Source organism: Anser cygnoides, chromosome 4 (genome assembly GCF_040182565.1).
Source record: "Anser cygnoides isolate HZ-2024a breed goose chromosome 4, Taihu_goose_T2T_genome, whole genome shotgun sequence".
Taxonomy (NCBI): domain Eukaryota; kingdom Metazoa; phylum Chordata; class Aves; order Anseriformes; family Anatidae; genus Anser; species Anser cygnoides.
Genome location: NC_089876.1, coordinates 44,526,356 through 44,542,709, shown reverse-complemented (window position 1 = coordinate 44,542,709; position 16,354 = coordinate 44,526,356). Strand labels below are relative to the sequence as shown.

General features: G+C 43.4%; 1 protein-coding gene across 4 annotated transcripts in view; it reads right to left on the bottom strand.

Annotated features, from left to right (window-relative positions):
- Positions 1 to 14,410, bottom strand: part of SMAD1 (SMAD family member 1) — a 47,656-nt gene extending 33,246 nt beyond the window's left edge. For 2 of the 4 annotated variants that reach the window (XM_048071792.2, XM_048071794.2), the window contains exons 1-2: positions 14,044 to 14,183; positions 12,585 to 12,752 (exon numbers count right to left, since the gene is read on the bottom strand). The gene's annotated coding sequence lies outside the window, so the exon portion shown is untranslated. Of the gene's footprint in view, positions 1 to 12,584; positions 12,753 to 14,043 lie in introns of all 4 variants that reach the window. The other 2 variants (XM_048071793.2, XM_048071790.2) reach the window with 1 other exon arrangement.
- Positions 14,411 to 16,354: the final 1,944 nt, after the last annotated feature.

Genomic DNA, 16,354 nt, shown 5'->3' with positions numbered 1-16,354 from the left:
AACACATCCATATTCATCACAGGCATCAAAGGAAACATCTTTACAAACTATATCCTTTTACAAACCGACACATGGTCCCACGCCACTTGTCCAATTGTTGAATTCCTCCTTTGGGAAGGGCATGGAATTTTATTTCTTTTTATCAGCTGAAAAAAGCACTTCCCTCCAATTCATCAGGGTAGGGCAGGAGGAACTTCCTTCACAGGTGAGATGGGGAAAATTTACTGACATGTCACTTTCAGGGTGGCTTTGTGTGTTTTTGAAGAGTAGTTAAAACATACATTTGCAACATAAAGCAAAAATCTTTGAAAAATGCCCATCAGCACCCAGTTTTCAGAATTTTTGAGTAAAGCCCATAAAACGCAAGATGTTTTGTCTTTACAGGATGGCACAGACTGCATGGAGTCACGACAGGCTGTCGCCTCATCTAGAGTAGCTCTACAACGGAGTATTTTTAAGGAGGGAACCACACCAAATGCAATCCAGTTATGCTCAGCTTATACAAGCCAGTGCTCCAACAAATGATTCATTTTACCAAGAGCATGCACTGATACAGTTACATCAGCTGCATTAAACCACTTCTAAAGACTGTGACCCAGACCTCATTCATCAGAGATTAAGTAAAGATGTTAAATTACAGCTCCAAATCCTCAGCTTTAAAGCAGAATGTTTCACCAATGAAAGAGGCAACAAAAACTGAGAAGGAAAAGTTACTTATTCATTAATGAAAGTGTTATTAGGTCAAGCCTCAGTAAAGAATAGGCTGATGAAAATTAAACCAAGAAAAAAAAAGGTCATGAAAATAAGTAATTCTTTTCACAGATTAATCCCCCACCCACCATTTATACACTTGAAATAAGAATGGCCTCTCTGGATTGCCACTACTGAAGACTTCTTCACGATGTATGAAGTACACACTTCTTTAGATGCACACTTTACTTTTAAAAAAAGGATTCCTCTAGTTTTCCTCCTTCTTGCCTGATTTGCAAAATCGATGGAAGTATTTTTTGCCTTTAGATGGTCTTCAAAGCACTATCTTCAGCATCTCTTTGAAACAACAAGATGCAGAGTGAAAGGTCCATATCCAGTTTCACAAACCGTCTTGCAATTCACGACTGTCATTCTGGACAGAGAAAGTGTTTAATGATGATACAGCTTCACAAGCCAAGTTTACACAGCCCAGAAACAAACAAGCAGATCTGCCAGATTTCCACCCTCCAGTGAAGCACTGTTTAATTACTGCTTGCCGTTAGCAGCCCTCTGAAAACTGGGACCGGACCTTCAACAACACCAATTCCTCCCATCCCTGGTCCCCAGAAGAGGCGGTGAGCAGCAGCCCAACACCGGGCCGCAAACACTCCCTGGCACTTGCTCCGTATCTGCCAAGCCTCCCGAACCTGCCAGGCCCTTGGCAAATGGAAGAGGCCAAGATCACAGCGTTTAGAAATGTCTCTTTAGCTATTACAGAAGGAAACGAGAATTGTTAAGATCTGCAGGTAAATACGCATTTAGAGATTCACCTGAGATCAGGTCAGGAAGTTTTTGATGCCCATTTAAAACACACCACAGATCGAGACCGAGGGAGGCCTTTACCAGCACATGAGTTATACGTTTGAGCTTGTCCACGCCAAAACCTTGAACTGCCTTCAACTACACACCACTAACACCTCAACATGGGCTATGCTCCCACCAACATTAAAAACTATACTGGTGGAAGAATAAAGTCACTGACACACAACTATCAAGGCATTTATGTGGTCTGTTACTCTAAACCAAAGTAGCAGGCACACCTGGCACAGAGCGGATCATGCACCACCATGGTTGCCAACTGGGTCAACAGCCTCACTGGTGACAGGTAGGCCAATGATGAAATCTAAAGGCTCCATGCTTAAGAGCATTTTTATGCCAAGAAGACAACTGACTGTTAATTTGTTATCAGTGATGTTTTCTTCCTGGCATCCCTAAGCCTGTAAAACCTCACCAGCGGGATGAGCACCGTCACACACAGTGCTGGGCTGGTGCTCAGAAGACAAATCCTATTTCCTTTGGGCAAGCCGCTTCCTTGCTTAAAGCCTCCGGTTCTCCCACTTACAAATGGAGAACAAAACTTGCAAAGGTAGTGCAGAGGTAAATAGATGAAGAAAGACAGTTTTCAGCAAGGATCTGGAGGGCAAGGCACCACGACCAAGACTGGAGCACGTGCCAGCGCTACTGCATCGATCTCAGCCAACCACAGGGCCTCCAACTACTGCCGGCAGGGAACGAGATGCACAGATCCTTTACTCTCAGACACATCTTCCCCCTTCTAAAAGCACAAAATGAGGGCGCACCCGTGTTTGAAGATTCAAAGAGGTCCAAAAGGCTGCAGAATGAAGCAAAACCACGTCACAGCCCCGAGTCAGAACATCTGCAGAATCTCACGTCAAACTGTTTTCTCCTATTCCTGAGATCAAGGCTTTGGAGGATTTTGAACAAAGGCTTCAGCCCACAGATAGGAACTGATGGTTCATACAGCACTCGCCAACTGCACAACTCGAAAGGAAGTGGGAGATAGCCTCCTACACTGCTTACTGGGAATACGGAAGTTTTACAACAAGCGAAAACGGTTGTTATCTGTCTATCTGGGCCCCTGGTTATCTGCAAGCTTTTTATGACTTTGGAAGAGGAATCAAGCCACATATAAAGAATCACTCAATATCCTTTTCTTATCTGAGAGGTGGTTTTTTTTTTTTTTAATTAACAGAGCCTATACAGTTCTGCATACAGAATTCAGGGAACTTACTCATTCCACCACCATTTTCTAAGACAAGCTTAAAGTTACACACTTGGGGCTTTGCAGAACTGAAGCACTGCACCCTTACAGCTCAGACACCAAAACACAGCATTTCCTGACCAACACATGCCCTCTGCGGTCAGCAGCAAACTAGCTAAAAACCTGGCACAATGCTTCCCAAGCTTTCCATTGCTGCCTGCTACTGAATAAACAGTTGTGGCTGTCCCAGTACAGAGGACAGGAGAACTCCAACCCCCAAATAAGTTGCAAAGAAACACCAGGATGAATTTGCAGGACTTGCAGCTCTCCAAGACTACTTATTTCTAGGCTAAATGCCAGTGAGCAAAAAGAGCACAAAATAATTTCACATTCCTTGTCTCTAAGCTGAGAATCTAGATGCCTTTAATTCTGTGGCTGAAACCAGGACTCCAGGTTCTCCTGATAACAAAACTTTAGACTCAAACAACCCAGGCTTCTGGCTGGCCTGTAAGGCTGAGGACTCCTGTGTCCCAAGTAGGGAGAGGCAAGAAGCTAGGCAAAGGTGTGATGGAAACCTGCCTACAGTCAGAAATGAAGAACTGTGTTTATTGAAGTTCAGTGAAAGCAGCTTGCCACCAGCACTCCCCAGTCTCAGCTCCTACAGTGTAGGTGCTGAAATTCCTCCCTCCTGTGCACACACAGGAGTAAAGTGGAGAGAGAAGCAGGGGGTCACTTGCTGAATTTCTGGAAGGACCACCACAGCCAGGAAGGCATATTATTCACACAGTGTGGTTGAGTCAGCTCAGTGTCATCTCCTCTCCTTGCAAGCAGGATGAGCACTGCATGGGCACTAGGCCTATTTCCCAAAGTAGCACGGACGCTGGCCTCAGTGACAATGCTACTCGTGCTAAAAGCCAGTACCATATCTATCGCCAATACCTGGTCCTGGGATGGAGATGTGGGGACAAGCAGCAGTCAGACCAGTGTGATCAGCAATAACTTCACTGGAATCTTCTTCACGAGGCATGTCAGACTGATTGATATCTACTAAGCAGATGTGCACTCTGATGAACGTCCTGGAAGTTTCCCTCAGTATCTCCTCCAAACTGCAGCAATGCACACGAAGTCTAAGTTATTTAAACCTCCCACTTCCATCTAACCTGCCCACTTTCCGCCTCTCCCAAAACGACCACTCTCTAGTCTAGGATCAGAGTGGTACACACAAGCATTCATCAACTCTTTTCAGCCAAAATAAGCACAGGAAGCTCTCCAGCTGGCTCTGAGGCACGCATGATGGCACACAGGCATGTCTTCACATCAGGCAGATGAGGACACACATTTACAGTCCTACGCTTTCAGTAATTCCTTCAATAAAAGAAAATGCTTAGGTGGAGGTATCACCAGGAGGACTCTGACATCCACCTTTACCTACTTGCCTGCTCCCACTTCACAGACTCCAGAAGATACACTGCATGTGGTCACGAGTTATAGCTAATAAACTAGTGTGGGCAAGGGCAAAGGGAATAGTTAGCCAGGAAACCTTAGTAAATAGCCCTTGGAGTATTTATGCCAGTTATGTTAGGTGATGTTTTCTGGAAGAAAGAAAAAAAAAAAAAGACATTACCAGTACATGCTCTGCCGGTTGTTTCACATTATTTCATACTGTAAAGAGGGGGAAAAAAGTTTCTACTACCATGAAGTTAAACTTGGAGGACATCCTTTTCCCCGTGAGAAAAAGAACATTTGTCCTATCTTATACAGGATGTTCTGCTCATGCAGTTACATTAAACTAGAAAAACACTTCCAATATAGCTTGCAGTTTATAGCAGCAAAACAGCACTTGACCAGAAAAGCTTGTTTAAGTGTTCCTCCCCATCCATCCTCCCTCACCCCCCATAAAATAAGCTACATCATTAATCACTGTCATTTTGCTGCCTATATAACTACACTGGGGCTTTGTGACTGACGTAACTGTTGGCAGCCTAACCTCACCATGCTAATCACCAACATAAGTATCTGGGAAAAAAAAATGTAAATTAGACCTTTCCTTGGCAAGCATTTTAAGGAAATCTTCATCTGGGAGTACTACAGTACTCGTTTACAACTGGCTACCTCCAACAGCTGCCTTTGGCCAGCAAGGTCACAGGTCCACAAGCAGATGAGCAGCTCAGACAGCTTGTTCCCACCCAAAACGAAAAAAAGTCTCCCTTCATTTCCTTACTCCAGCTTTGGTAGTCCAACATAATTCCATGCTCTGCTTACAGTCTGTCAGCCCATTCACCTTCCTAACCTGGAACAACCACAGAAAGTTTTCTGCAGAGCAGTGCAATCAGCTCAGAGCAGGATGAGCACCAAAGTCCCCCAGCAAAGAAATCTGTGGCCTGGTCTGAGAGGACCTGAGCTGTTAAGAGTCCTTTCCTTCTCAGGGAACTGCCACCTCCCTAATTTTAAACAATATCTGGGACAAAGATTTAGTGTTAGCTCCAACACAAGTACTTCAGTCTCTGCAGCATACAGCTCATTTGCACAACCCTGTCTCATTCCCAGAGCAAAAAGCTCTGCCCCAGCTGGTTCTGAACAACCAAAGGCTCTAGCAAGCACTTCAAGCAAGCTTAAGAAAAAAGAAAAGTGATTTCATACCCATCTGTCCAAAAAAACCCCGCGCTACAGCGTTTTTAGCTGAGAGTATTTATAGAATGTTTCCCAGATGAAATCTAATACCACATGTTACAGAAGCTATAATTAAGTTATCTCAAGTTTTTAAGTTAATATGGACAAAGTTTTCCTTTGGCTACTACACCCAAGTGGATGCACTTAACACTGACACTTGCATGGCTAAAATAAAAGGCCTATTATTAAATATGCCAGACTGCAAAGCCAGCAGTGGGCAAAAACAGAACAGGAAACTGTAATAGCTGAGATGGCAACCTATATATATAGGCAGGTTTCCCTAGATAGCCAGCAAGATCAAAATTCACACCTTTTTGAAACAGTATAGTTCTTCACTGCATTCACCAGGTAATGAACAAAACAGAGACAAAGACACAACCAACTCCCAGTTTATCCATCTCCTAGTCGTCTCAGTGATGAAAAAACAAAAGCGTCTGACGGCAAGAGCAATGACCAAGAGACTGTGTGAAGGGAGACCAAACTCTGGTCCTGAACTTTGGAGACTGATGGAGGGACCGCAATGATGCCACTTGATTTTATTCCACCTCCCTCTTCCCTCTCTGTGCAGGAAAGCACCCATCTTAGATGTCTGAGATTCCTGAAGGACTACACATGTGAAATTAAACTAATGTAATCACTTCATGCACTTAGCAATCCCTGAAGTCATCATGTATGTGCTATCAAGTCTAGAAGAAGGTCTAGGCAAGACATTTCAAAACCTCTTTCATAGCTGTTCTTACAAAAAAAAATAACGTTGTAAGACAACTGGAATAAATAAGTTTTCAAAACAAACCCACCTAATAATCATTTGAAAACAACAATACTTTGGTCTACGTGCATAAAAACAAAAAACAATTAGTTCGGGAAAATTAGACAGAAGCCTTCTTGCTTCAGTGCAAATACAAAAACCACATCAAGTGCCTATTAGGTAGGGGTAGGGACAGAGCATCATTTGCTTTGCACAGTCAGAGTCACAAGAGACCTGGCTTTTAAAGTAATATGGCATTCACCAGGAAGACAAACTCAGTGGATTCAGTACTGTTAATCAAAAGTCATACATTTCAACAGAGGATAGCATATTTGGTCAGAATTCCACGAAGGACGGGCTTTCATGAATTATGATCAAAATCACAATCAGATCACTTGCTTCCCTGATTTTGACCACTTCAAGTTCTATTTAAAATGCCCTGTGACCTCACTGTACTTCTTTTAAGAATTTCAAATACAAACCAGATACACTAGAATGCAAAGCACAGAAAAATATTAACAACAATATCCCCCCCCAAATTTTAGACATTTGAAATATTTTCAAAGCATCTAGAAGTCTTGTGAGTTGCCTCACTCATCCTTACTTTGCTCCTTGTACCCTTGAAGTTTGCTTCACATATGGCTCTGTTCCATTAAAATGCCAGTCATTCGTCCTGTCGCCCTTGTTTAACACAGCTCTGGTTAGAAGCCACTCTTCCACCACTTCTTTCACTGTCTGTGCACTACTGAAATGTACTGACCTGCAGAGGGTCCCAAACCATACCCATTGCTATAGCACCTGATATCTTCAGCAACCATGCCCAACCCTTGTCATGTCCATGTGTTCACCTCCCAAGCTACCTGCAGAGCTAAGATGGGCTGTCTTATTTTAATACGTGGAGTAAGGGCAACAGAAGAAGAGAAGTGAGATAACTCATAGCTAAGTTTAAATCCTAACCAAAGCTGCTTTCCCCAAAGGAAACCACAACAGTGGTAAAAATACGTCAAATTACACAACAGAGTACTTAGATATCAAGAGAAAGACCCTTCAAGAAACAGAACTGTTTTATTAATGATCATATTTCAGTAACCTTTCCAAACCTGTGAGCAGAACCTATACTCTTAAACTGGGGCTAGCATCCTGACTTTGAAGTAGCTTTCTTGTTTCATACAACACAGCTCAGAAACCCTTGAAAAAAAAGACAACTGGCCAAGAGCAAGCAGAGGTGTTCTGCCAACATTTCGTCCCACAGGAACACTCAAAAGAGTTTGTTTTGCAATGTCTTGGGAGGGCTAGAAAGAAAAGAACAAAGACTTTAAGAAAAAACAACCTTCTCACACTCTTGCTATCCACTGTGTAATTTACAGGGACACCACAAAAAATTAAACTATGTTTGTAACCTTAAAGAAGTTATCAAGTGAAACAGCAGGAGATGTCAGTTCCAGATGGACTTGCTTTCGCTTCCACACTAACCCTTCCCCTTCCATATGTGTCTTGGAGAAAAGTTTTGAGAGTCCTCTTTCCACTGCCTCAGGAAATATAACTAGTTAAAAGCCACCTATTTTGTTCCTCAACATGTCAGCTGAATGAAACTCCCTACTACTAAAATAAACGCAAGCCAGCAAGTGCATTGCATTAATTCTTTCCATATTAATATTCAAAGGAAACCTAACAGATACAAAGGTGAAATACATTGCTAGTATAGTCAAATATGCAATGCGTTAACAGTATCTGACCAAGCAGCAGATGTTTCCTCCTTCTATCACCCTCAGAAACACATTTCAGTGAAAGCCACAGTTTGTTGCAACTTGATTCCCCAGATATTTACTTCATCTTCAACCAAAATTCCAATAATTTTATGCTTTTAAGTGTTTAAGCAGCTTTTAAGTATTTATATTCAAATAGTTATTATATGCACACACCTTAGTAAATTAGCAGACTCTACTCAACTTTATATTGGTTTACTCTACCTTTATCTGGTCCAAATCATTTAACTTCCAACAGCAGTGCATTTTATTTTAGGCACTGATATGTGCACATGCAAATAGAGCACACCTATCAAGTGTGAATAATCCCATATATATGCCACAGTAAGAATAAGGAGTCTTTAAGAGTCGTGTCCTGGTTTCAGCACGTTACACCAGACAGAATGCTGCTATTATTGGCAATCCCTTAAAACACTTGAAACCAGAAGTCAGAAGTGATTTATCAGAAAAATTTTCCCAGTAAATTAGTGCTTCATGAAAACACAAAACAATAAAATGCTAATTCCCAATATGAACAAACAGAGGAAGAAAAGCAAGCAAAAGTATTATCAACTATGGTCACTGCACGACCTAAGGAATCTGAACATAAAGGTTTCTTTAAATTCATAAAACCCTTTTTGAGCTGCTGCATAAGTGTCAAGTGTTAGCTCTGTGTGCATATATGTGTGGTTTTTTTCTTGTTGCCTACCTGGACAAGTTTTTAAACAGTCTTGTAACTGCTGCAGAAGAAACTCTGTAACGTGGTAAATCCTGAAATCCAACTTCAACTCTTGCACAAAATACATATTAAAATGATACATTTTCAGTTTCCCCTCTAACAAGATCTCTTCACACTGAAATAAGGTCCACCAGCTGAAGCTGTTAGGCACACATGCCTCTTACACCCATGGGTACAGAAGCTTCTGGACACAGAAGCGAGGAGAACGAAGACACTCAAGGTTCTGTCTATAGCACTAACACTGTCTGTCTCTAACACTGTAAAAAAATAAAATCATGGATATCTGATTTCCAAGTTATCCAATACTGGATTGATAGTCACATTTCACTTTGATGTGGATTGGCATTTTAATGCTTCTAATGACAAAAACTTCCAAGTTAAATACTTCTGAATACCATTAAGTGCTATTTAGACAGTCTTATCTGTTGCCATGTTGGGAAAAGTTCCCTTTATAAGCACAGAAATATGAAATAATGTTTCAAAAAAATCACTGGTGAACCACATTAATGATTTGCCTACATGCCAAGTCAACATAATAGTTGCCTTTGGATGACACTGCTTTGAACAGTGCCTAAATATAATAACTTATATAAAGGCATGTTTAAAAATAATTTGTCTTCCTCCTCGTACTCCAGACCTTTCCTCTGCATGCTAGGCAAAAGGGTGGGGGAAGACAAAAAGAGAAAGATGGGCGACATCTATTTTAACATCGCATTCCCATGTGGGTAGCCTATATCAAAATAAAAGTGACATTGGCCCAGACCAACTACAGGGTTATATCAGCATGACCACGTTGTGCAGGTGTCCAGAATTGCTGTACTGGTGAAGTTCTCCGCATTGGCAAGTCCCTCCTTCCACAGAAGGAAAAATAATAATAAAAATTGACCTGTCTACACAACTGGGTAGAGCTCAGTGTTATGTGTGCCGAACACTTTACCTCACCCTATCTAATTTGAAGTAGCGTGCTCCAGCTTTGCTCCTATTCAGCAAGGAGGCACTTCCAAAGCCAACACATGCAGGCAAAAAGCTGAAGTGGGAACAGATCCTGCACAACCTGGCTTCATTCTGGAAAATATTTTGCATTCCTTGAAATTAGCCTGTTTGTTTTATGAAATGTTTGACTTCTCTATCCCGTTAAAAAACAAAGACACCCCCATTCAAATACACACAAAACAAAAAAGCTTCTCTAATGCAAATTAACGTTTGTTCTCGGGAGGAGGATAGAGATCTTTGTGGCAGCCATTAACAGCTCAGAGTGTCCTTCTCATCACCCCTGAACCCACCCACTGCAAAGGCCTTCACAAAAGGCCTAATCTAACATTTTCCCTTGTTGTTTGCAATCTTGAAGAACAGCCACATTCTCATGGAAATAGTTGTTATATAGCAGTCTGTGTGGATGCAGCTCTATCAATTTTTAAGAAAGTACCACTTTAAAATAACTTAATTCCCATCCCAAGCAAAAAACACTAACATGAAAATCCTCTATGCTGTTCTGAAGTTACACCATTGCAGCTGGTGCAAAATGGATGGAGCAGCATAAGATGCCTGTGTAGACGAGCCTTTAAATCGCAAGCATTTCAGGCTACGCTTGCCAAATTGGTGCTTATTGTTTAAATGCAACTTTTCTGTTAAAGAAACTTCAAAGGTAAATTTCTAGGAACTGTGTATCTTCTTTATTAAGACTTGTACACATTCTGTTTTTTGAATAAATGTAAGGCCTGTGGAACAATAATAGCCTGTAGATACCAGAGGGAAACAACTTTTTTTGAGGAGAGAGTAGACTTTTCCCTGCTCTGCAAGCACAACTGAGCCTGTCATCAAAACCTAAGCCACAAATTAAAAAAAAAAAAGATCGAAAAAATAAATCATCAGTAGAACCACTTCATTAACCATAAAGCATTTCATGAAATCCAATTTTCTTTTTCACAGATTTGTATGGCCTTGTTTTCAGTCAGGTCACTCCATTAATTCACCTGCACTGACACAGCAGAAGAGAGCTCCATCCTCACATGTTAGAAGACACTGCACCCAAATGCGAGTTTCAGTTCTTTTACTGACTGCTCAGAAAGCATCTCAGCTAAAGCACATCTTGTTGCGATGTAACTGAAGATGAACGCTAACAGCTATTTCGCCACTAGTGACTTTTCTTTGCTTCTCTCAAAATTAGCTTTCTAGTTACCCCCGAGTAAAAATCAGCAAGTAAAAATAAGATATGTTTCTTTCTTGGAGGGGAGAAGCTCAAGAGATGTAGAGCAGAGTTCACACCAACTCAGGTATGAAAAGTTGGTTTAATTACTAACACATCCAAAACCCTCAAATCTCCAACTACCACACTGACTCCTGGAAAAAAGAAAAGGAGCTTTAGCAGGATTTTCCCCAAAACACTTCATAGTGATTTTATCAGCAGAAGTGGCAAGACATAAGATGTGTAATATGTAATACATTAAACATTTTACTGTCTGTGGCACACTACTTTAAGCTATTTAGAGCAGAAACATGAATCTGAAGCTTGCAGTTGCCTCCACTAAGAAAAGTAGAGTGATCTATGCCAACCCATACTCAAAATTACAGTCTCTGTTCTAAAATAAGTTTGGTCATATAGTTCAAGTTATGACTAAGCTACTATGTCTTATAAAAGAACTCGGATCTGCAAGAATGTTTCCACAGGCAGTTAAAGCATCTAGTACGACAAAAATACAAGATAAAAAAGTTAGCTTTTTTGCCTGTTTGTCTATTTGCTATCTGTCTGCAGTCTGCAGGTAAAGTCTAGTTGGTTTTGAGACTAGAGAAAGAATATATAAAATTCAGAGACGTTCACTCACGATCACTTCTCCACACACACACCTCCACGCTGCACATGCCTTCATCTATTTCAGTTGCTAATGACTACAAGAAAGAGGTGAAGAGTCAGCCTAAATTGGTTCAGTATTTATTCTTCACAGCACCACAAGCTTTAATTTCAGCTACTCTTTGCATAACTTCAATAATAAACATGGTGCTCTCTGTATTTGATTCTTAAACCACCCATATCTGAAGCACAATGGGACGTGTCACAGACACTTGCTTTGCTGCCCTCATAATACGGTTTAATTATGATGACTGAACTAACGGGCTCACATCATAGACTTTTACAGGTTGACCCCGTGTCATCCTGATGTATCATTTTGCACCAGTTCAGTGCTGTAAATCAATTTAAGATCTCCAGCAGGTTGAAAAGGCTGGTAATGATGCTTTCTCTGCAGTCTCTGGGGACTCCACATTATACACAACTTACATTATTTATAAAGCTGAGATGATGCCTCCATTAGGCTTGGTAAGACTACTCAAATAAGCTTTTATTTTACACACACAGCTTGGACTTCACAGAGCACACCACTGGCCATATGTGATATACAGCGCATTCATGCTTCAATTTAAAAAAAAGTCACAACCCCTTCATTTTTGAAATTTAAATCTTTATACCAAGCAATGTAACTCACAACTTAATCCAAATATATTGCCAGTACTCTAAAACACAGTAAATACTTTTCTGAACCTTTGTATTACTCTTGTGTACATTCAACTCCTTACTTTGTGTTCAGACTACAGAGGAACACCAAAACTAAACTCATCAGCTTTCAAACATCTGATTTGATACTTAATATTTATCCAGAAACAGAAACATCTCCATCTGCTTATTCAGTCACTTTTCTCAAACGTACCGGATCATCGCATCTTCAAGGGTAGACAAAAAGGAAAGCTGAACAGGACAGAGAAGGAAAAAATGTATTTGATTACATACCTAGCGGTTGATGGGGCCAAAACTGAAGCAAGGACAAATCCCTACCCTTAGGGTAACCTGATCATGCCTGGAACTGATCCTCTCCACTAGCTGTGGAAGGCTTCTGGATCACCCAACTCAAGGGAAATTTCTCTCAAGCTCCTACTTACAGTCTGAAGTAAGCTGCAAGGATTTGGTCCCTCTGACCTGGGCAAGAACTCCAAAAAGGGCTAGAGAGCTTTCACCGTCATACTGATGATCTCCCAGTCACAGCGAAGAAGCGAGCGCTCCAAACTCACACTGAAATCCAACGGGAACCGCTAATAAGCTTCACAGCACTGCTCTCCGATTCAGTGGAAAAATAAAATGAACATTAATCAGTTGCAACTAACAAACTAATCTCCTGTAATTCAGCCGAGCAATTACAGACAATTAAAAGAAAAAAATAAAGTCAATGTTGACACCCCAAGTTCCCTCACATGATTTGCTCCTATTGTTTGACAGGACAAGGTGCAGACGGCCACAGGAGGACCAGCAGAATGTGCCACACGCCTGGGGAGAGAAGCAGTCTCTGTGGGCTGGGTTAGCTGCAGCTTTTAGTCTTATTCTCGAGTGCTGCTTAAAAACACGCAGAACTATTGGGGGAAAAAAAATGAATCAAAGTTTTCTCTTTTTGACTACTCTCCTCTGTGCAAAAGAGATGTGAGGTATGAGTTATGACACGTGTGAAGCAGAGCTATTCTCTCAACACATTAGTTTCGGGATGCGGTATCTTTAAGCGCTGACATCCATTAAACAATGCCATGTTTCACGGCAGCGATCTTTTCCATTTGCTTGTATCTGGAATACACATCTACTTGCACTCCTCCCCACCTCGATCCAACAATACCTCTCCTTCCCCAAATAAAGCCGATACCTTGTTTTACATGCAGCGAACACCATTTTTTTTCCTAAAATACACCAAAATAACAATTACAGCTTATTCTTAAAGATCATTTGTATACCGGAAAAGCAAAGTATAAGGTCAGACCCCATATCTTCTTCAGATTGATCTACTAACAAAAGAGCAAGCACAGCAGTCCTTCCTCAGTCACAACTCCCACTGACTTCAGTTGATAAAGAATAAAAATTAAAAAAAAAATCAGGATTTGGCCCATTTTTTGAATGCATGACTGAGTGTTTCCACACCAGGACGTTTCCAGCAGCCTCAGGGAGCTGTATTCAGGATAAGAGGACTCGGCTGTACAGCCCGAGTACATGAAGAAACGAGACGGAGGAGGGGAAAATCTCGGGCATCCAAACACGGAGGAGGACAAAAAAAAAAAAAAAAAGTGAACTTTCCTTGACCTCCGAGCAGAGATTTTTCATTTTAAACGTTAATTAGAAAGAGGAAAAAAAAAAAAAAAAAAGGAAGAAAAAGAGGGGAGGGGGCCGCGTGAAGAAAGGACGGCAGGGAAGAAGGACGGCGAGGCGGGCCAGCCGCGGTCCGTCCGAGCCCCAGGGCTTTTTCCCCGCAAAACACAAAGGCAGGAGCCTGCCCTGTCCCGAGGGGGACCGGGGATAGGGTCGGGGCCGGGGTTGGGGTCCCCTTCCCTCCCGTCCCTCCCAGCCCGCGGCGGCGGCACCTACCCAGAAACTTGGAGCCCGCGCCCCGGCGGGGAGGGCCGCCATCATGCCGGCGAGGAGAGGGCACCGAGCCGCTTCCCCGGGGCCTCGCCGCGGCCCCTCGCCCTGCCCGGGGACCCCCGCGGGGAGGAAGGACGGAGGACGAGGAGAGCGCAGCCGCCCGCTGAGGCTCGGGGCCGCCAAGTTGTTGGCGGCTGAGGAGAAGAAGGGGGCCGGGCCGGGTCGGGCCGGGCGGGGGCTCCCCGCTCGCTGCGCCGCCGCCGGGCAGCCCCGCGCTCGCCCTGCCTCCGCGCCGGGGCTGAGCCGGCCTGGCTGGCGTCAGGCGGTCGGAGCCGCCCAGCCTCCGCTCGGACGGACGGACAGATAGACGGACGGACGGACCGGCAAAAGGGATCCTCTCCCAGTGACCGCCCCCGGGCTGGGCCGGGCCGGCTCGGCCCCTCGCCCCGCGGGGCGGCCGGGAGCCCGCGGGCTGCGGCTGGGCTTCGAGGAGAAGGGCGAGCACCGGCAGGCTGGCAATTAGCTGGAGTAATTGGCAGCACGCTGCTTGCCCGAGGTTTCGGCCTGCCTCTGGTTCTCGCAAGGGATTCACTCCCTTAGCCCCTGCTCAGTCCGTGTTTAATGCTGAAGGTGAGTTAGCGACACCTTCCAGTAACACACCGCTTCACCCCGAGGTGCTGTACGTGGGGGCCTCATCCTGGCTCTGCGTGCTTTTGCAGTTACTCCTAACGTCTATGAGGAAACCCGTGAAGGTGCGTGAGGCTTCTTGTGTGATTAGGTGTAGGGGAACGAGGTCTCACCCCTGCGGCCCTCTGAAATGGAGCCAAACTCTGAATTAGCACGCATCTGCTCTGAAGTGAGTCCAGTTGAACATTTGGAGCCTGCTCGAGGAAAGGTGAGCTTCACTACCAACTGTGGCTATAGGAATCTGTACTCAGATGAGCACAGCACACGTATGAGTGAATTGAAACTTTTTTTTTTTTTTTTAACAAATACCTTGGCTTTCACCCAGCCGTCATTTCTGGAAGGAGATGCGAAGCATGAAGTGGAAGACTTTTCTACATGAAAAAAGATCACGCATGATACATCTGTACTGGCATAATCACATCTATACCTACACCAGTACGTTTTCGTGTGCATAGGAAGCCCTTTGTACGGCATTAACCTCATTTTAAAGCACAGCGAGACTGAGACCCTGCAGATTACAGGAACAACAGCAGTCCAGGCTTGGCACATCCATCCTCCCAGGTGTGTGAGGAGTCCAAAGAAACAGATTTGAAATGGCTTGCCCAAGGTCAGGAGGAGCACAATGTAACCGAGATATTATCAGTGTAATGAAGACATTTCCAAGCAATGCACAGAAGAAACAAGAGGCTGTTACTCTTTTTGTACTGAAATCAGGGCCAGGTGTCCAGGTGCAGCAGTAGTGACTGCCCCAAGAGCTTGGTAGCACCTCAGCGCTCCAGTTTCACACGGAGAAATACGTGGAGAAGGCCTGGGATGGGCAGCAGGCTCCGAGCATCTATTCAGTGCATGGTTCACACTAAGCAGATATGACAAGACGATAATTAGGGAAGCACTGCAGTTTGTCAGGTGTCTTGTTAGAACCGCATTTTTACCTCTTTTGTTGTTGTTAGGGTTGACTGGTTGGTTCACTTCGGTATGAGAGAATTAAATTATTTTCTGCTTAGACTGAGGCTTGGGGAGGATCGCATTAATATGCTCCTATACCTATAAAGGGCAACAAAATAGCCCAGTGTGGCCTTTTGCTGATGTTTAATAACCTGAACGGCTGTTCTGGACAGGGTTGGTCAGAGGGTTGGTCAGAGCTGGCTTGATCAGTTGTGAGAGAAGACCTGAGAATAAGCAGAAACAGCGTGCCATTCCTGGCAGGGCTGCCTTTGTACACAACCAAGTCAAAACTGCAAGTCTGCTGCCTGCTTTAAGACGTGCAACTCACAGGTGACTGTCCAAACCCCTTACTCTGTATGAGTAGTATCAACAAGTGTCTTTCTTACCTGGATTCTGCACATTCAGCACCTCCATCTCCATCAGCTACTTTTAATACGCCCTAATTAAACATCACTAGAATCTAACTAGCCTTTCTGAATAACATGAGGAAAATGGAAAGTAGAGACCGGAAGGGCACATATAGCCAGGAATACAGCTTGATGCTTCTCCTACAACAGTGATCCTCCTCTGCATTGGGCCGGATAATTGTGCTACCTGAAGATGTTACAGAGGACATTATTTCTTTTTTTCATATCCTACTGTGCAATGACATTAGTGTTCAGTCTGCTGCAAGAAAACATGA